We start from the raw sequence: 21,823 nt of genomic DNA, 5'->3' as shown, positions 1-21,823 counted from the left end.
CGTCAGTTGTACTACAGGGATAACTTCTTGACAATAGCTCGGTTGCAGGAGTGTAGAAATTTAGGCATGAACGTGTAAGTAAGAAAAACATTCAAAGATGTGAAGAAACTTGAGGGCCATCAAAATATGGATGGGCTTAAAGCCTTAACATTAGATAATTAATGAGACCTTTCAGAAACAAACATAAAGAGAAGAAAACATCCCTATATTAACCTTAGCATCAATGACCAAAAATCACAGAATAAAGAGGGCTTGGCAATTAATTCTCTGATGACACCATCTGTGTGGTAAGAGGAAAAGATGACAGTGAAGTGGGGGAAAAATCAGTGGGATACAGTAGAGTAAAGGCAAGACAGCAGAACTAACCTTGATCTTTAATCTTCCCATCACAAGATCATCTGGAATACTGAAAATGTGGTCTTGGGGGTAACACCTACCAAAAGGAAAGTTATTCTTACAAACTGTAAAACACAGAGGAATAGGCAAGCCCACATTCCTTGTGTAGCTGTGGCAAGCAAAGGAGAGTTGTCCAATTTGTTTGAACAGAAAATACATCCAAAGCTCTGAGCGGAACCCCTTCCATGTGTGGCCAAGTAGGAAGGTCAAGATATGATGGGATTGTGCTCCTCTGCCCATGCACCTGAGCCTCCCTGTGGAAGAACACAAACCCAGTGCTTAATGTGTAGAGGAGACAGAATTCCAGCAGGTATGAAGAGCAAACGTGAGAAATCCCAGGCATGGAAAGACCTGAAGAAGGACTTACACGGTACTGCTTATAAACCTTAGCAGATGCAGAAGAGGCTCTGACGCCATGCTCTGGGACGGTGGTGCTTACTGGAGGACACTTATCACTCTAGTGAGTCCTCAAACATAAGAAGACCTTCCCAAACAAGCATGAGCAAGAGAAAATGCTTCCACAGCAGGAAGTAATCTAAAACACTGAGCAACAAATAACAGACTGCGAAGCTAAGTCTGATAAAAAGCTTTAACTTAATATTTCAAATGTAAATATAAAGGAAATTAAAAATCACAAAACTGATTAAGGCTGCTTGTTAATTAAAAAATGTGTAGAGATGGGATAGCTACCCATCTATTAGAAGGATGGATATTAGAAAATAAGCAAGGATATTAGAAAAAAAAACAAATAAAACTAAAATACAAAAATTTAGGAGACTAAAGTAGAAGGGACAAAAGCTGCTAGAATCAGTGAGATAAGAAACAAATGAAAAGGAAAGAAAAGAAAAGAAAATCCACCAGCTGTAGCTGACATCATGATCAGAGAGGGTTAGGAACCAGAGAGGGAAAATGGTGGAACACACAGTTAGTTAGAGGGCTGAGGGAAAATGGTGGAACACACAGTTAGTTAGAGGGCTGAGGGAAAATGGTGGAACATAGTTAGAGGGCTGAGGGAAAATGGTGGAACACACAGTTAGTTAGAGGGCTGAGGGAAAATGGTGGAACATAGTTAGAGGGCTGAGGGAAAATGGTGGAAAATAGTAGTGAGAGGGCTGAGGGAAAAGGGTGGAAGATAATAATAGGGATGAGGCAAAGGGGTGATGGTCGAAGATAGTTAGAGGGCTGAGGGAAAATGGTGGAACACACAGTTAGTTAGAGGGCTGAGGGAAAATGGTGGAACATAGTTAGAGGGCTGAGGGAAAATGGTGGAACACACAGTTAGTTAGAGGGCTGAGGGAAAATGGTGGAACATAGTTAGAGGGCTGAGGGAAAATGGTGGAACATAGTTAGAGGGCTGAGGGAAAATGGTGGAACACACAGTTAGTTAGAGGGCTGAGGGAAAATGGTGGAACATAGTTAGAGGGCTGAGGGAAAATGGTGGAACACACAGTTAGTTAGAGGGCTGAGGGAAAATGGTGGAACATAGTTAGAGGGCTGAGGAAAATGGTGGAACATAGTTAGAGGGCTGAGGGAAAATGGTGGAACACACAGTTAGTTAGAGGGCTGAGGAAAATGGTGGAACACACAGTTAGTTAGAGGGCTGAGGGAAAATGGTGGAACATAGTTAGAGGGCTGAGGGAAAATGGTGGAACACACAGTTAGTTAGAGGGCTGAGGGAAAATGGTGGAACACACAGTTAGTTAGAGGGCTGAGGGAAAGTGGTGGAACATAGTTAGAGGGCTGAGGGAAAATGGTGGAACATAGAGGGCTGAGGGAAAATGGTGGAACATAGTTAGAGGGCTGAGGGAAAATGGTGGAACACACATACAAATGGAATTCATGAAGAGAAAAAAAAATGGAACAGAACAAGTACAGAATCGTAATTGAATAAAATTTTCCATACAAAACCCAAACTACGAATCTCATATTGGAAGGGTATTCCATGTAAAAATCAGCCAAAACCTTAAGTTAATAACAAGCTATATTCTAAAAATCTGAACTTGGACGGGAATATAAAGAACAGCAGATAAAGCTGCCTCGTCATGTGCCAGATCAAGAATGGCTGCTTCATTGCGTTTCAGCATCCGCGGTTCCGGGCACATGACTCTGTGTAGGATACTTACGATACCGAAGGTAATATAAGCCAACTATTTGTACTCTGCCTCTGTCTCTGTCTCTCTGTTCTCTCTCACACACACAGACACTGTGTTAAGTAAAATTTTTATGGCCAATCTTAAAGAATAAAGCATGAAGTTATTTAAGGACCAAAGTTGAGTTCATCATCGAGCCCTAACTTTTTCTAAGTCACTCATTCTGTTTTTTTATTTTTGATTTCTTATTTTATTTTATGTTTTGACTGATAAAATGTTACTTTTATTTTAACACACCCGAGTTAAGTGTGGGACAATGAAACAAATACAACAGAATATATGCAGCATGTCAAAGAAGCAGGCTTTAAAACCATGCTACAGAAAAGAGAAGACTGGGAGGACTCCTGATTTAACAGAAGCTTTGGATACTGATTAATTCATATGCAAATCCAGCATTCTCCAAAGGATTTGGCCAAGATTTTGTTTTTCATTTCCTGACTTTTAAAGTAGATAGATTTGCTTACAATACAGGTGATTTTAAAAGCACTGAAAATTTAGTACAAACCCTGGAATTTAATCCAGCAGAGTGATAAAGGTACCTGCAATAAAACTGCCCACCCAAGGTAATGGTGGACAGCAAGGCTGGACTCCTCATCTTGCAAGCAGGAAGAGGGGGGACTGCAAAGTGGGGTTTGTGGGTAACCTTAGCTCCTACTCACTACTTAGTTCATAAAGTAAGAGCCCTTTACAGATAACCCACACCTTTTAATTTTCTACTACGTAATAGGATTATAAGGCCACAATATTCCTTTGGGAAAAACCTTTTAATAATTTTAATATCACTTACTCATTCTTTTGAAGTGTAAAATGTCTTAACCGTCTTACAATTACAGATCATTTCTAAATACACCATTGCTACTACATTAAAATTATTTATACTATTTATATCTAATATCCAGAGAAATTTACTAATACATGCTACAATAAACATCAGTCTGACATGCCTATTAATTAATCCCATAGGTATAATTATAGGTCATGACAAGGGTCTATTCTGCATCATTAAATCAGGAACACCGCATTTACAGAACAAGTAAACACACGTAATACAGTCAGACACACAAGGATCATGCTAGCTCTTCCACCAGATGAATTCTCATTGTGTGAACAGAAGTCAGATCCAAATCTTCATCACAAGGTGCTAGTGGAAATTGTCCGACACCATCCAATGTAGATTCCCCAAGCCAATGGCCAGCACATGAGACAGTAACAAAGAAGGAAGGAAAATCTTCAGAAAGTCTGCCGAGAAAATGCCCACTTTTAACGCTTGTGGTTCTCATGCTGAGAGTAGCTGTGCTTCGTGTGTTTAAAAAGGAATTTCTTGGGAATATTTTCTGGCCGACTTGACCAATCCCATGTCCAATCTGAGTTTTTCTTCCAGATACTTTCAACTTCTCCTCTCGATATAATCCTCCGCACACAGAGTGCCGTTTTTCTCGCCAAAGCTGTGGGTGTCTGTTTCAGCTCTGTGGGTATCGTGTGGTGTCTGGGAGTGAGGTGGGCTGTCACAGTGAGAACTCTTGGAGCTGCTTTATCCAGATCCATGCTGGGCATCCAACAGTATTTTTTCTGTGTCACAATTAATAGGGACGGAGGCTGGAATGCTGCTCCCATCCCCACTGCTGAATTGCAGTTCTACCCAGGAGACCTGCAGGCCCTGCTCTATGACGTGGTGGCTTAGCAAAGGAACCAGAGCCTAACTGTGACAGGCCTGGGAGGTGGTTACCAAGATATAGCAGGGCAGCCTGTGTTCCAGCTCTGAGGCCAGGCAGCATGGGACTACTGTTTTTATTTTAAACTTCAACCCATTCTTTCTAATTTAAAATAACATTTTTTGCTCATAGATAATATCTATGAGGCAATTATCACATTCTATTCTCATATTCTCTTTGTTTCTGCCTCCATTTTTACAGTTGTCATTTACCAGGATAGGTTTTAAGTATATGTTAGTCTATAACATTTACATCCATCAACAGATCGACAATTTAACATCTTTAATGTCCTAGGGGTGAATCTATGCTACCTCTTGCGTTCCTTTAGACACTAAATTGAAACAACTGCAGTCTTAGAAGCTAAAGAGAATGCCTGTTCATTATAAGAAGACAATAATTAGTCTTAAGGGCACAGCAAGGAGGAGGGCATTTGCATCTGGCAAAAATAAACAAATAAACAAACAAATAAACAAACCAGACCAAACCAAACTAAACCAGCAAAATAGTCCCTTAGAGAGAGAAACATAAGCCAGGAAAGGTAATATACAGTGGAGGTTTGAATACAGCTCAAGATACATATATATATATATATATATATATATATATATATATATATATATATGGGGGGGCATATATATTCATCCATCTATCTCACTGCATATGTTTTATGTTTTATATGATCATATATGTGCATGTATGCATATGAACATATATATGCATATGTGTGGGGTTATGTATATATTCATGCATCTCAATGCATGTTTTATATGATCATATATATGTATGCATGTATACATATTCATATGAACATATATATGTGTATGTGAGGGGTATGTGTATATTCATCCCTCTATCTCACTGAATATGTTTTAGGTTTCCCCAGGTACAATCCAAGTAAATGGCCTAGACTGACCAGAAACTCAAACCTAAACTGGCTTTCAACTCCAATACTACTAGCCCTGTCTCCCGGGAGCTGGAATTAAAGGTATGCACCACCACAGCCCACTAAAGATGACATATTTAAGGACAATGACTTGACTTGCATCTTACCACTTGTCAGGAAAGTTCATTCATAAAACTGATTATTTTAAATATTATGTAGACTTCACTCCAAAATTAGTAGGTATTTGAGAAAGAGATCACCAAACCAAAGCAAAACTATAATAAAAATGGATACACAAAGAATCTATATGTTGACATTTTTTAAATAGAATTTTAGTTACTTGCTAAAGTGGAGAACTCTAGAAAAAAAACTGAAGGCCATTTTTTTAAAGATCAAAAGGAAAATTTGAAGATAAAAGCATCCTGCCACTTCACACCTAAGACATGAGAGACACAGAATAACAGGTACTGGGTGGTATGAAGCTGGGGATCTCACACAATGCTTGTGGAATATAAGGTGGTTCTGGCTATGCAGGAGCTGTCTAAGGGGTCCTTGGAAAGTTACCTAGTGTTAACCAGTAACTGAGAAATTCTACACTAGACATAGATTCGAGAGAAATACAAGTTAACTTCTCACAAAGCTTAACTCTGAATATTCAGAGCGAGGTATTTCATAATAATCAAGACTAGAAAAAATATGTTAACTGATAGTTGAACCAAATACATTATATACATAAAACAACTATTACTAAGAAGAAGAGAGTTCAGTACTTAAACATTGTAACACAAACAGTTCTGACAACTTTATGCTAACTGACAGAATTGGCATTGTGTGATTTTGCATATGTGTAATATCCACAATGAGCAAACATGCAGAGACAGACGGTACCTTAGAGGGACCTGGGCTGGAAGAATTGAGGGATTTTGGAAAGTAAGCGGTAATCAGCATATAATTTCTGTTTGGTGGTGAAAACATCCTAACATGTCTTGAAGTCATGGTTCTGCGACTCTGTGAATACACCAAAACCATTGAATTGCATACTTCCGGTGGACAGATGGATGATGAGGTGTGTTGCTTACATCTCAAAAAAGCCATTGAAATAAATTATATGCAATTAACAACTCTCCAAATCTCCTTTAATTGGATTAATTATAAAGTTAATTAGAATATACATCAGAAGATGTATCAAGAAAATCTATGCAGTCAAACATGGTCATTGCTTAGAACCGCGGGAAAGAGTGATTAGCTGGAAAGGTCTAACGTTCCTGCATAGAAGGAACCCAAGTGCTGAAAAGAATGAAGACAAGAGGTCAGAGGCAAAGCACGGAAAGGAGAAAGCCAGGACCTTCACTCGCCAACATCCGGCCATCACAGCAGGGCTACAAGTTAGACTACAGCTCAGGTATGCTGTAGAGAGCTCTACAACCACATTGGAGAATTGTCAAGGAGATTCAGCTAGGAATGGCACATTCTCAAGATGCTGACGGCACATGAATCCAACACTGAGTGAAAGAACATGTGACCATTCAGGAGAAGGTTCTTACAATGTGGAGTTGTGGGAACTGGATAGGCATATGGGAAAAAGGTTAAGCTAATTTATTTTTTCACACTGTTCTCCAGGATGAGATATAGAAATGAATACAATACACTTCAAGAAAACCTAAGTGGAGTTTTTTTGACAGCTTCTCTCTAGTGCCCAGGCTGTCATCAAACTCACAACCCTCTTCCTGGGGTCATTGAAACACTCATGCTCAGATTACTTTCAGATTGCCATATGATAGGAAATATGATAACTTTGTGATCTTAAACAAATAATAGCTATAATTTATTGAGTGCTCATTCTGTGCCAAATATTGTTACAAGTTTAGTATGTAGTATGCTTTCTTTAAGTTCTGAAGTAACCCTAAGAAGAGAAACTATCATAGTTTAACTTTGTCAGTGAGGAGCCCATAGCATAGAGAGATAATAGTTAGGATACAGAATCTCGGTCAGCCATATAACTGGAAACTCTTCTAACCTCTTCTTAGTATTGACTTAAACTGAGAATTCCTTACCAAAAGTACTATCCTTAACGACAAATTTATATAGCTCCATTGCAATGTTCCTCAGGGAACTGGGGAGATGGTTTAGTATATGAGAATCTTTGCTACATAAGCACAAGGATCTTACTTGGATCCCCCGATACATGTATAAAAAGACAAGCATAGCTGCATGCACCTGTATCCGCACTGAGAGGCAGGAAGATCCCTGAGGCTCGCTGATTAGCCAACTTAGGCAAAAGACCAGCAAGCTACAGGGTTAGCAAGAGGCCAAGTCTCAGGAGGAAAGAAAGGCAGAGAGCTTTTGGAAGAGGATATTTATGTTTTTCCCGTTTTATACATGAGCACAAGAGAGTATATATATTCATATACACACATCTGCACTGTAGCACACCATACAGAAACACACATGCATGAACATACACACAAACACACATATATATGGCACGAGCACACATGGACACATGCACACATGAATAAACACATTTGCTAAGATATATATATATATATATATATATATCTTAGAAATATATAATATATATATGTAATTCATCAAATGGAAAATAAACTGTCTGGCAATGGACAGATACTTTTCCTTATTTCAGAATCTGTTTTAATTCAAAACTGAAGAATCATTCTGACATATAAATATAATGTCTCTATTCTAAACTTGTTCTGTATATAAAGAACACTATCTTCAAAATGCAGAACTGCTGACACCATGGACAAGGTTTCTCTGAGGTTACCTAGTGCATTTCTTCAAAGTCTGTGACAGAGAAACATCAGCAAGAAGTAAAATACGTTATGCAAAAATAAAAAATGAAAATTGCACAGTCCAATTTGAAAAGACAGTGACTTCCATGTAAATTACAGTAATGCTGGCTTTCTGTTTCTTCGGTGCTGAAGGGGGAACCCAAGGCCCTGCTCATGATAGGAAGGTTCTGTCATTGAGCTATCGACTTGGCTCTCACACAGACACCTTATCCTACAATGGCCAATACCATCATGAACTATGTACTCCAGAGAAATAATCCCAAGCTATCAACCCAGAAATGAACAACGAAACTCACAGAAGTGTGCACGACTGAAGCTTAGGCTTCTTCTGGTCCAGGAGGAAGACATCGGGCCTATATGGAGCACAGTGCTAGTTATTCTCCCGGGCATCCTGATTTATTCCATTTCTAGGCATTTACTCCAGAGAAATTTCCTGTACACATAGAGTTGACATGTTTGATGATATCTATTGCATTATGGTACCAAAACTAAAACCTGGATTTCATATCCTTCAAAAAGAATAGTGCTTAAAAATTGTATGGTGTATTCATAAAGGCTATAACTAAAATGAATGAGCTGGAACATACTATATCAACATAAATATCTTTAAAACACTGTAGAGTAACATAGAGCACACAAGTATCATAAGTATAAGGTTTAGACCATGAAAACAATGATATATATATATATATATATATATATATATATATATATATATATATATACATACATATATATGTTCCCCTGAAGGCCTACATGTAGTTATCTATCCAGATAATGCCTGGGAAGACTAGACAAATTCCAAGAGTTCTGACTGTTGGGACGAGAGGAATGTAGGATCTCCAAATGTGATTTTAATGTGTCACACTTTGACAAATGGACTGAAAATCTGAGGCTTCAAAAATGTGGATGCTGGTGGTATTTTAAAATTAAAGCTATATAGTTACAGGTGACACAAAAGAAGATTTTCTTTGAAAACCTTAGCTTACTTCCAACTGGGAGAAAGGATTTCTCTTCTGAAAGAGTCATTTCCTTATCCAGAGTGTGGTGAGGAACATCAGCGATGGACATGTTGTCGTTCAAGGGCTGTGGAGAACACACAAGCAGTATGCTTTCCTCAGCAGCTTCTGCAGAAGGTTTTTCTTTCCCTTTTTATAAAGAATAGCAGGAAGGCAATAACAGTGGTCTCATGGCTCTGCATGATCAGAGAACCACAGAACCAGAGAGCTGCTGGCCTCTTAAAACTCTCATTTTTATTTGAGCAAAGAACCCCTTATTTCTGTGATGGATGTGATATGGCACTTTCTGATTGGCAAGTGACCCAAAGAAAGCCCACAGGGGCCGATCATGTCAATCACAGTCCAACTTTGTAATTAAGGGTAGTCATGCTTGTGGCCTTAATTGCTGCCTTGGAAGCTGTGTCCTTGATTTCCTTGCCCATCTACATTTTTACTAGCCTACATAAAAATAAAAAAGATGGGATGTGTCGTCAGGGCAACACCAATGTGCGGGCTTTGTGTGATCTGAAAAGTGACAGAATGTTGGTTCAATTATTTTGTTGCCACAAATCTCCCAGGAAAAAGTGGATTCGTTTGTGTTTGCAGGTAACAGTAACTGAGGATTTGTCCTGCTGGTTAAAGGTCGCTACATCTGGATTCATCAACATGACACTTTAAGTGTCTAGCTCTTTGACATACCTTTCCACCTGTAGATTGCCATCCCAGCACAATCGGGCTGACTTTATTTCTGGAGTAATAGAAAATGCAGAAGCATGGATAACACAGCTCTGTCTGCTGGAGGCTATTAGAAAGTTCAAGGTGATGTTCCCAGGAGTTGTGAAGGGCAAATGCAGGACTGGTGTCATGTTAGTGTTGCTCTCTGTCCCTTCCTTAAAGCTAGAAAGATTCTTAGCAGACACTGTTTAATTGGAGCATAAGGCTGCCTTTATGGAGAGGTGACTGAACAGGAAAGTGATTATCCTCCTTATGGCTAGCAAGCGCAATTTGTTCAAGGACCAGCCAGCAATCAGTGTTTGGCAAGCAGTGGGTTCCCAGTGTACCCATGGATCTTCCAAAAGTGTAATCATGTCCTGATGACTACGTTGCGATGCCCAAGGAAGAGCTCATCATACAGATCGTTTCTACAGTTCAGCTTGCCAGCCTGTGTGCAGATAGTTCATTCTACCCACTAACGAGACCTTGCAGAATCTTTGCTCTTCAAGGACCAGCAAATTCCATCTCTATCACGAAATATGCCCATGAACATACCAAATGTTCCAACATGCAACTCTGAACAAAACAGCGGTGGACCTCCTGGCTGATAGTGATTTGCAGAACGGGTGTGGCTTTGTAAGAGGCAGAGAGAAATTGGTTCTCATGATTTCTGCTTCATTTCAAGATAGTCATGTTTCCTTTCATGGTTTTACACATGAAAGAAGACTGCAGATATTCATTTTAAATAGACTTTTTCCTCAATAACGACACACACAGACTGGGAGAGTCAAGATTAGTATATGTCCTACATATTTCACGTTTAAGCTGGCAGCGTATCTGTGATGACTCCTGCTTCACCAGACAGATCAGATCCGAAGCTGCAATGGCTGGCTGAGAATAGCCTGTAACCCTGTCACTGGAGAGGCAGTAACCCATTTGCCACAAGTTCAAGGCCAGTCTTTTCTATGTATTGTGTTCCTGTCCTGCTATGGATCCAAGGACTCTGTCTAAAAAATTCGACCTAAAAGAAAGGTTGTTCAATGTGAAGGACATTAAAGCTGTTGTATTAGATGAGACATCTTGGGTCTGTGAACAATCTTGAACCCTATACCCTTATCCTGGGATCTGTGGAAATGTCTGAGTGCCCAACTCTTTAATTCTGTCAAACTTTCATAATGTCTTTTTGTATATTTTCATTTTGTTTGTGTTGGCATTTAGATGAAATAATCTAAGGAATTAAAAATAATGAAGCCCTTAAAACTTCCTGATTATGGGAAGTGAAGGGTGGCTCAGTGGCTAAAAGCAGGGCTGCTCTTGCAGAAGACCTAGTTTTGATTCCCAGCACCCACATAGAGGGTTAAAATCTTCTGTAACTTCAGTGCCAGGGGATCCAACTTCTGGTCTGGTCAGGCATCACATGAATGTACAAAATGCAGGAAAAACACTTACATGCTCAAAATAAAAATAAATAAATCAATAATGAATACTATACTCCCCTGATGATCTTTCCTGAGACAAAAGAGGATAGCCAGTGGTGTAGATCACAGAATTTATGTTGATCTCTTCAACCAATCATAGAAATTGTGTTGATCTCTTCATCCAAACACACTGGAGACCTCAATACACCCCTTGCACAAAGTTTAGTGGGAAACATATCACAGAATCCTGTAATTCACACTTTTGGGTTCTTAATGATCTAGCTTCTGGCACTGTCTTTCCAAGTTCAGAGACACAAAGGCCACTCCAGCAAGCAGAATGCTAGACCAGCTAGAGGCTTACATGGAGATCTTTGCATTTCAACCTGACTGGATTAAGAAATTCTCAGATGGCTCATAGAGAGTTATTTTTCTCTTGTTGCTTCAGTGGACACTGAGCCTATATCTGAAAGGGACATCTAAATAATTTATACTTCATTTCAACTACTTATGCTGTCTGAAATGTTGTGGACTGAATGGGGCAGATCTGTCCTCAAACACCATTCACTAGACTTAGGCCCAGATTGGAGCAGAAAGGTTACTGGACCAGAAAATACCCTTCTCTAGTTCTGGGATCTCAGAGCTTCAGACTCTAGAGATCCATAGTAGCAGTAGGTACTCTCCTCAGACTTTTGAATGCTCAGCCTCAAGTTAAGAGCCTCAGCACCAGTTCAGCTACTTCTGAGCCTGTAGAACCATGCCCCATTATTTTTCTGTTCTCTGGTGTTCACACTGTCTACCTTGGAGCTGTTTGACCTTCACATTCAGGTGATCCATTTCCTCCAGCATATCTTTTTCATGTCTCTCTCTGAGTATCTCATTAATCTCTCTGAGGAACCCTAAACTCATGGTTGAAACCATTCCTAAGATCTCAATTCATGGTCAGAAGTCTTCCAAACATCCTCTGTTGTAAAATACTCTTCTCACCCTTAAATTCTGAGTGCTACCTAATTCTACATCAAACTGAGCTCTTCCTTTAGCAGATCCAAGAATTCTTTATGCAAAATGCACATCACTTTATGCAAACATCTGCATCCCTGCACGAAAGCTTACAAGTCTACCAGCTTACCAACTATGCTTTCTCTCCCCGTGTACAACTATAATTTTGTGTTGCTTATCAGGAAAAATACACAAGCTCTAATTACTTTCAGCTCCTTAACTTTGAAGATGAGCCCATGAGTTTGGTTTTTATCAGTCAAATGGGGTTCTGCTTCATAGCTGCATTCAAAGACACGTTATTAATTTGTTTGTTTATTGTGCTGGCCAGTTTTATGTCAAGTTAACAGAAGCTATGGTTGGGAGGTAACCTTGATTGAAAAAAAATGTCTCCCTAAGATTGGGCTCTAGGCAAGCCTGTAGAGCATTTTCTTAGTGAATGATGGGGAGTGTCCAGCGTATTGCTGGTAGTACCATTTCTGGGCAGGTGGTCCTGGAGTCTAGAAGAAAGCAGATTGAGGTAGTCATGGGAAGCAAGTCAGGAAACAACATTTCTGTGTCTCTGCAGCTGCTCCTGCCTCCAGTTACATACTCTATTTGAGTTCCTGTTCCAACTTCCTTTAATAATGAACAATGATGTGGAAGTAAAATTGAAATAAACCATTTCTCCCAAAGTTGGTTTCAGTCATGGTGCTTCATCATAGCAAGAGTAACTCCAATTAAGACAGTTGTAGATCCTTCAGTCCTTTCTCTAACTCCCCCATTGGGGTCCCCATGCTCACTCTAATGGTTAGCTACAAGCATCCTCATCGGTATCAGTAAGGCCCTGTGAAGTCTCGGTTCCCCAGTGTAGGAGAATGCCAGGGTGGTGAGGTGAAAGTGGGTGGGTGGGAGTAGGGGCACCTTCATAGAAGCAGGAGGGGTGGGAGAATAGGAGAGTGGGGAAAGGGGATAACACTTGAAATGTAAATACATACAACATACAATTAAAAAGACAGTTGTAGATCTAGAAGGTGAACATTCTGGACTCTTATTGTGAACTTCCTAAGACATTAAAAATATTTTATATCAGAGGCTGAAGGTGTGTCTCAGTTGGAAAAATGCTTGCTATGCAAACATAAGGGCCTGAGTTTGAATCCCAACCACTGAATCAAAGCTGAGCACTGTTACACATGTACCCAAGAGCTTGGTGTTGGGAGGGGTGGGGCAGGCAAAGCCCTGGAATTAACTAGCTAGACCACCTAGCTGAACTAATGGTTCAGTGTGAGACTCCCACAAAATAAGGTAGAGAGCAATTAAGGAAGTCATCTGATGTCAACCTCAGCCTCTATACACAGACCCATGGATGTGTATATACAACACACAAAAAGACAAATATTTCATATCTACAATAGCCACTCATCTATGGATTAAGTGCTGGAAACATAGCTAGTATAACAGAGAAGCTACTTTAAAAATTGTATTACATTAATAATGCTGACAAATTATTTTTCCTGAAAATCAACAATCATTAAAATGTGAATTAACAATCATATATTAATAGATACCGTTTTCATTATGAGATGACAAGTTAACTCCATTTCATTTAAGGACTTTCATTTTCTTCATAGAATAGATTACTATTTTACAATTTAAAAATAATTACAAGGGATGATGATACCAACATATAGATATTTTGCAGATGAAAGACAGCATAATAAAAGAACACAAAACTGGATCCAGACTTACTTAGAAGCCGTAATTTGGTCTCATTTATGACCTGACTAGAATTCCAAGTTTCTTCCCAATAAGATTGTGCCACTAATAAGGCCTGTCTTGTAAGTTACACATCCATATGCAATGCTTAGAGTAGAGCATTTCACAATGTAGGGGCTCTGCACATGTTAACTCTTGTCCTCTTTAAAGAGACATTTAACCTCAAGTTCAGAAGTACAGGCAGCTAAAATTCTGCACAAATGAGACAACCTACATATGATTTCTTTCTTTCAAAGGATTCAAGTCACTTTAAAAGCAAGCAATTTCTGTGGGAGTTGAAGGGAGTTTGATGTTTATTAATGTCAAGTGGCTTCCTATTGAAAGGGTCTGTGTTAGTCAGACTCAAGAGCTTGTCGATGAAATTGACCCACATCTGGTTGAAAACAAGCCTCCAACAAAAGCCTTCACCTAGGAACCTCAGCACATTGCTTGCCTTTCTTTCAAGCTGAGAATGCCCTGCCTTGGCCTTAGCACAAGCTAGAATCCACAGAAACAGCACAGTAATGTTCATGGGTATTACATTTGGTTCTTTGGGTATTACAGAAAATGTCCATTTATTTGGAATATATTTCATCCACTTACAATGGGTAAATTTTAGCAAAATACAATGTTGTAAATATATGAATATGGTATAATGAAGTCCATTATGTATGTTTACACATTTTAAAGCTGATTTTGCCATAATTTGAACTTCATTAGTACTTTGCTATAATGTTCAAAATTGTCTCAAATAGCCATTCTTGACTTTATCACATATATTATGAAGTAACAGAATTGGAGAATATAATTTTGAAATGGTTTTATTTTCTTCTGGTTTTGTTCTCTTAGTTTGTCCATTGCAAACACATTGCCATCGAGAACTTCTGTTCCCCACAGGGAACAGAGGGCCTTGGAAGTTTACATAGGCAGATATCAGTAGGAATTCAAGGGCAGGAATTGGAATGGTAGGGTCATATTTTTTATTTATGAAGTATAGTTTTCCACAATATTTATCTCTTGGACAAAATTAGTTCTATTTCGTAGACTTTAGGATGAAATTAGCCATTGTGTACCAAGCTTCAACCACTTTGCTCCTAGTGCCTGCTTGTTTCCCTTCCCCACTTCATTCCAACCCCAATCCCCACCCCTGAAGAAGCATTGCTGGCAATGAGCATTGGGAAGCTCGGGTCCTGCTCTCTTCTGCTCAATCCACTGCCTTTGTCCACTTTTTCCACCTTCTGCTGCCTTCTCCAACTACAGCTTGGAATTTCTACTACTCTTTCCAAGGCTGGCAAAGCATTATTTACTATTTCCCAAAGAACTCTTTGTTATGTGTTTTATATCAGACAATACAGAATCCTTTGTATTTGTCCTTGACATGCATTTTTTTTCTTGTAATCGAATCTGTATATGATGGAGTTTAGCCTCTCTAACCCTTTTTTTTTTTTTCTGGATCATTTCTTCCAAATCCCCAACTCTGTCTTAGTAAGTGGAGCAAAGTGCACAAAAGCAGTGTTTAAAATGATGGTGTGTGAAGGCTAATGCATAAGCTGGGTAGGATTAAACAACACTGTAATACTAATAGTTAATTACTTTTACAGCTCTGTTACTGCAAAAAATTCTCTACATTGTTTAATTTTTTTTAAGTATAATATGTGTAAGGTGGGAACAGCTCAAACTGAAAGATGCCTTTATAAACCTCAAAGTGTTGGCCTATAGATTATTTGGAAATTCCTGATCTCCTTGGTTCAGCCTTGGACAAGCCCAGTGACCACTCAAGTTCCAGCTCCTGCCTCATTCTGGCCTAGGAGTCTGGCAGCACCCATGTCCTGTAGCTTGTACTAAGTTCCTGTGGCTGGGTCTCTGTCTGTTTTTTTGTGAGATTTACCTCATCTTATACTCAGGTTCCTAAGACTCAGTGCCCAGGTATGTTCTTAAATGCTTTGCTGACTGTGAGATCTGTCTTTCCGCCACAGTCTTACAGCTTTTTTGACAACTGAAACCACCTTGTAGTAGTGTAGATAGTGAGGCTGTTGACTTACTGTGGCAGCTCCCTCAGTGCGGTCCTGGTCCAAAGCTGTGTCACATCTGTGCCCCTGTGGAAAGGACGTGAAGCTGTAAGTAGCAGCTGTTCCGTGTCCAACTGTGAGCTAGGAACAAGGGCACAATAACACATAAGAGTGCGTGAGATTAGCTTGGCAGTGGAACATGTGCATAGCAAGCATGGGGCTCGGGGTTCAACCCACAGTGCCAATAAAAACAGTGATAGTAGGAGGAATAAGGGATTGTGTGTCAAAGTCAAAGTTTCCTGTCTGTAGCCTTAGGGTCGTTAAAAGAGCCTGGTAAACTGCACTACCCTGGGCCTTTCAACCCAGGGTCTGCTCTGGTCTTTTGAGGATTTTGTGTATGTTCATCTGTCTATTTAGTCTGTTTCTTGAGAGTACAGCACATACTGCTTGATAAACACAATTCAGTGATAATAATTGAGATTGGGGCCTTTTCTGACTTCTTTGGAGACCATTTTACAGTTAAATGAGGACACTGTCATTTCTCTTTCCTTTCATCTGTCACCCTTTAAAGAAAATACTCATAACAGTAGACTTGTGTTACACGATTAAAATGTTGTAAGTCATTTGATATATTGTTCCCAGATGGGAGACGGAGAAGAGCATATTTGCCCACAAATCAGCTTGTGAAACTCAGCAAACAAGAGGGTAAAGGGGCGGTGGCGTGCCAATTCTCTGGGTGCCTTTATGCAGCTCAACTGCTTGCACAGCATCTCTGGGCTTCACTTATTTTTATACTGTCTTAGAAAGGATAGATAAATAAGTCTCAGTGTCTCACATTAGACATGGTAAGGAAGGCCTGGTAGGAAAAGTGAACTGAGTGACTTCCTGGAGGGATAGGTTACTTGGTGACAATCACATCCAGGGATGAATGTGAGTGGGACTAGCTAGTCCTTTTACTCCTGAGCCCATAATATCTGAGAAGGGTGGCTAGACCCAGGGAAGGGCTTACAGAGACTTAGAGTCTATACTTAATATTGCTAATGTCAATATTGAGTTCCTGATAAGTTAAGGAACTTAAAACTCGTACCTTCCCATATAGAAAAGCTCAGCCAAATACCTCTCCACTGAGGCTATACATGGAGAAGACTTGACAAGGCCCTGGTGGGGTTGTCCCAGGTGGGCATAGTTACTCTGCCTTGGGCCTGCTGTTGGCATCAGCACATTGACCCATGTTATATGGACTCCATGTGCACTTAGTCTGCATAGTTCCTTTGTTTCTGGAGGCCACTGGGATGGGGATGTAAGAGAAAAAGAATAGAAGTACGTTTAGCTATGACTACAGGAGACAGCATCTGTAAAAGAAAAGGGGTGGGTTTTTGTAGGAAGTAATAAAATCAAGGAATGATTGGTTGGATAATTATGGGTATAGTAAACAAGTTCCGACAAATGGTTCCTCTGCTGATTGATCACTTGAGTTCAGAGACTCAGGAGTGAATAATAAGCAAACCGATTCCTGATGGCGTGGATCTTGATGTCTGTGAAAGCTGTGTCTTTGCTCACAATGAATGCCTGTTGTTCTTCACACCGCTTTCTTCATTTTTGCTTCTTGATGTTTGTCAAGGTTGAAAGTAGACAGGAAACACAGGAACTGGTGGGCATGGAAGGATAAGCTACCAGGCAGGTCTTGGCTGCTGTCCTTCTGCTCCAAGACCTAATGTCAATAACAAAGGCCAACTTTTAGTTAATAATGGTCTTTATAAGTGGAAGGTTTTATAAGACAGTAATGTAGTTGGAAGTAGAGACGATGTACTCACTAGTGCTGTAGCAGCTCACTACGCTCATGTTTGTGGAACGGCTGGTGTGAACAATCGACCACCTTTTCTTTCATATAAGGTCATATTGTAGCTCATTAACTATTTACAGTACATACTTGGTAATTGTAGTAAAGGACCACATTATAGAATTATGTATTAAGTATACTACACTTTTAACCATCATTTTAGAATGTATTCATGTGTGTGCACATACATGCACACTGATCTTTGAAATGATAGGAAATAAAACCTCATGAACTGGTACATTCTGAAGAACTTACCAAATCCCCCATATCGATCATGCATGTGTCTATGGCTCCTTTTGAAAGCCAATAAATGCCTTTAAACTTTGAATTACATTCTATGTCTGGTACATCAGCAGCAGCCACATGGGGTAATTGACTTAGACTATAAGTTTGTAGACATGTATCCTATAATGTTCTCAAAATGAAGGATCACCTAGTGGTACATTTCTCAGAACATGTCTCCAACATAAGGGGACCTAGGACAGCATGTCTTTTGCCTATTTCCCAGGTCCAAGTCAAATACAGAATCCCATGTGTTTCTGAGTCTCATTCAGTCCTGAATCTCTTGTGGAAAGCAGCTGGGAGGTCCCTGACACCCTGTGCAGAGAAATAAACCACAAATCAACAGCAGGAGATTTGTGTTCAAGGAAGAGGATTCTCAGAATAGTTCCCAGTTCCATGGTGGAACCAAGTAGGTCAAAGCCACACGATTTCATTCCTGCTGGTCTCAGAAGGACGCAGAAGGAAAAAGCACATGAATCAGCACATTCTGAGGGGTTTACCAAATTGTTTTTATTGACCATGCCTATGTCCACAGCTCCTTCTAAAGTATCTGAAACTCATTCTGAAGCACAGCAAAGGTAACATCGACACTGTCCATTTTCATACTTCAGCCCACCCACTGATACACAACCCTGCAACCGTCATTACAAACTAAGGAGTTTCTAAGGCATCAGGAGAACACGTGGATAAGCAAGTTGTTAGCGTCAGTAGCACTGAGGTGTGCTGTGTCTGGTCAGCTGTGAGAGTCTGGAGGGATTTTCTCTCCTCTGTTCTTATCACTACAGTGATCATGCTGGATAGGCAGCCCTCGTTACCCTTTGAAGGATAATTTTCTATAATCATCTTAACTCTCATGTTAGCTCTTCCAGAGCCCACATAAACTCAAGGGCTATGGAAAGAATTGACCCTAAAGTGGTCAAAAGCCCAAGGCTCACTCATTCTTTAAACACTGTGTCCAGCCACTGCAAAGCCTGATCCATGTCAGTGCCACAGAAAGGAGCACCGAATTCCTCCACAGTTCTCTCTTAAGGAATTAACACAAAGGTTCCCGGAGGTAAGGCTGTACTTTGCTAGAAGAGTTACATGTATGAGAGAGAATTTTACCACAACCTGCCATTTAAGGACTGTAACACAAAGGCTGAGGTATTTAAAAATCTTTGATGGCAGTGTGAGATTATGTTTTTTATTGTGGTCTTTTTCAGAAGGATTTTATATTCACAGATTTGCTTATTTTAATTTACAAATGGAATAGTATGTATTTTTGCATACATACTTTGAAATGTATGTGTACTGTGAAAGTCTAGATCAAGGTAGGCACTGTGTACTTTATTCCACACACTTATTTTCATATGAAGGGAATTCTTAAAATCTACTCTTAGCAGTGTTTAGTAGGATACATTGCTGTTAACCAGAGTTTCCATAGTGGTGTAGGTCTTCGAACTTATTCCTCCTGATTAAGTTGGTGGTTCATTCACTAAAATTGCCCCCAAAGACTCGTACACCTTCAAGCTCCAGCTAGCCCTGTTAAGTCACTACTGTAGTATCTGCTTCCTTGTGTTTAACATTTTAAGAGTCCACATGTAACTGTGTAACATTTAATGTCTTTCTGTACCTTTCTCAGTTCACTTATCATAATGTCCTTCAAGTCCACCTATGTCACAGAAATGATGATATTTCCTTTGATTCTAAAGGCTGAATAATGTCATTAGAAAAATGCCAACTTGTAAAAACAGACATGTTCATCAATGGGGTCAAGCTGAAGACCTAGAGATAAATCTATGCCTGAACTTTTATAAAGAAGCCATAAATATACATTGGAAAAAAACAGCATCTTCAACAAATAGTGTTAGTTCAGTTGTTCTCAGTGTGGGTCTCAACCTCTTTGGGGATCACTTATCAAATATACTGCATATCAGTACAATATGTATCATATTTACATGATAATTCATACTAGTGGGAAGAATACAGTTATGAAGTAGCAATGAAATAATTTTATGATTGGAGATCCATAAAATTCCTCCATAATATGAGGAGCCTATATTAAAGGGTCACAGCATTAGGAAGGCTGGAAACCACTGTGTCAGTCAACTGGATGGCTGCATGTAGAAGAATGCAAATAACAAATACCTATCCCCCTGACCAAAACTCAACTCCAAATGGATCAATGACCTCAACATAAGGCCATATACTGAATCTGATTAACGAGAAGGTAGGGAATAATCTTGAACTCACCGGTACAGGAAAAGTCTTCCTTAACAGAGCACCAATAGCATAGACACTAAGAACATAAACCAATAGACAGGACCTCATAAAACTGAAACATTTCTGTATTATAGAGTGGATCATCGTTTGGAAAAATGGCAGGCTACGGTATGGGAAAATGATGATTACCAACTACACATCCTACAAAGGGCTAAAGGCCACAAAAAACCCTGGACATCAGGAAAACAATTCAATTAAATATGGGATACAGTTCTAAACAGGATATTCTCAAAACAGGAAATGCAGATGGATAAGAAACACTTAGGGAAATGTTCAATATCCTTAGTCATCAGGGAAATGCGAATCAAAGCTACTTTGAGGTGTCCTCTTACTCTAGTCAGAATGGCTGGATATACCTAAAAGGAACTGGAAAGGTGTGTTGAGATCTGTTCTTCAGTACTCAGTGTAGCGATAGATGAGCAAAAGCTAACCAGGGGCCATAGTGTATCCATGGTTAGATATAACCATGCTTCCTAGTTGCCTGGAGGTTGGAGGTAGGCCTCATGTTTGTTTTCCTTTCTTCCATCTTGATCAAAATGAAGAGGGAATGACAGTAGTAGATTCCATACATAAAATGCTCTGGTAATGGCCGGACAGCAGTGTTAAGGCACTTAATGTACTGAATTGTAGACTTCAATATGGTCAAAAGTGTAAACTGTTATATGTATCTATGACAATGTTTAACACTGCGTGTGCAGAAAAGGACCATCTCAGGCCGTGCAGAGCGAGGATTTGAAGACTGCGGTTGGAGAGCACAGAGTGATCTTTTTCAAGATTTGTGAGAAACAAGAGAGAGCTTACTCGGGAAGCACTTACTACTAAAGTATAAATGATGCTGCCTCCTTCTCTGGCTCTGCCTTGATAGGGCTGGCTTGGAAAATCAGCGTCAGACCAAGGCCATCTATAAATAAGAGAGACTCATGTCCTTGGCTTTCTAGATTTTAAAAGTAGAGAACTCTGAAGTGTTTCCCTCTGTAGAAAAGAAACTACAGTGTCCTGTGCACACCCACCACTGCAACAGCCCTCATTCCCTCGCTTACCTCCAATGTACTCCTAGTCTGTTCATAAGGTAACTAAAAAATGTTAAAACAATATTACATTCCCAAGAAAAACTTTGGTGTTGAATATGTTGGGTTATCATTTTCTATATATGATGGCCTAGAGAATGTGCTAAATTTTCTTTTAGATTTTGAGGTATTACTTTCCTTTGAATCTCTTTGTCTGATTTTAGCATCTCAGCACTAAATTATGAAATGTTGCCAGCTCTCCCTCCCCTCCATCATGAAGACAGCCCTTTCATTGTTTCTGCCTTCTGTACCTTACAGTATTTACCCACTTATTAGTCTGTGTCTACCATTTTCTTTATAGAAAGTTTGAGAACAGTGGGTTTCATCTTTTTAATTATATGAGACTAATAAACATGTTGATTTCTTAAAACTACTTTATCAGTTCATTTCTTTAAAGAAATTTGTTTGATTTTGCACAGTTATTTGGCTTAAATGTGTTGATATTATCTTCTTTAATGTTTGTAGGCTATGGAGTGATTACCCTGTCAGTGTGGATAGAAACTCAGTTTTGCTGAGAGTTTTGAATCTGATAATTCTTTGTTTTGAAAGTTG

At 39.5% G+C, this 21,823-nt stretch overlaps 1 pseudogene; it reads right to left on the bottom strand.

Annotated features, from left to right (window-relative positions):
- Positions 1-3,677: 3,677 nt before the first annotated feature.
- LOC116895812 lies at positions 3,678-17,927 on the bottom strand (annotated as a pseudogene).
- Between the last annotated feature and the right edge of the window lie 3,896 nt (positions 17,928-21,823).

The sequence above is a fragment of the Rattus rattus genome, chromosome 3, assembly GCF_011064425.1.
Source record: "Rattus rattus isolate New Zealand chromosome 3, Rrattus_CSIRO_v1, whole genome shotgun sequence".
In the NCBI taxonomy this organism is placed as follows: domain Eukaryota; kingdom Metazoa; phylum Chordata; class Mammalia; order Rodentia; family Muridae; genus Rattus; species Rattus rattus.
This window is presented reverse-complemented; position numbering and strand designations above follow the sequence as displayed.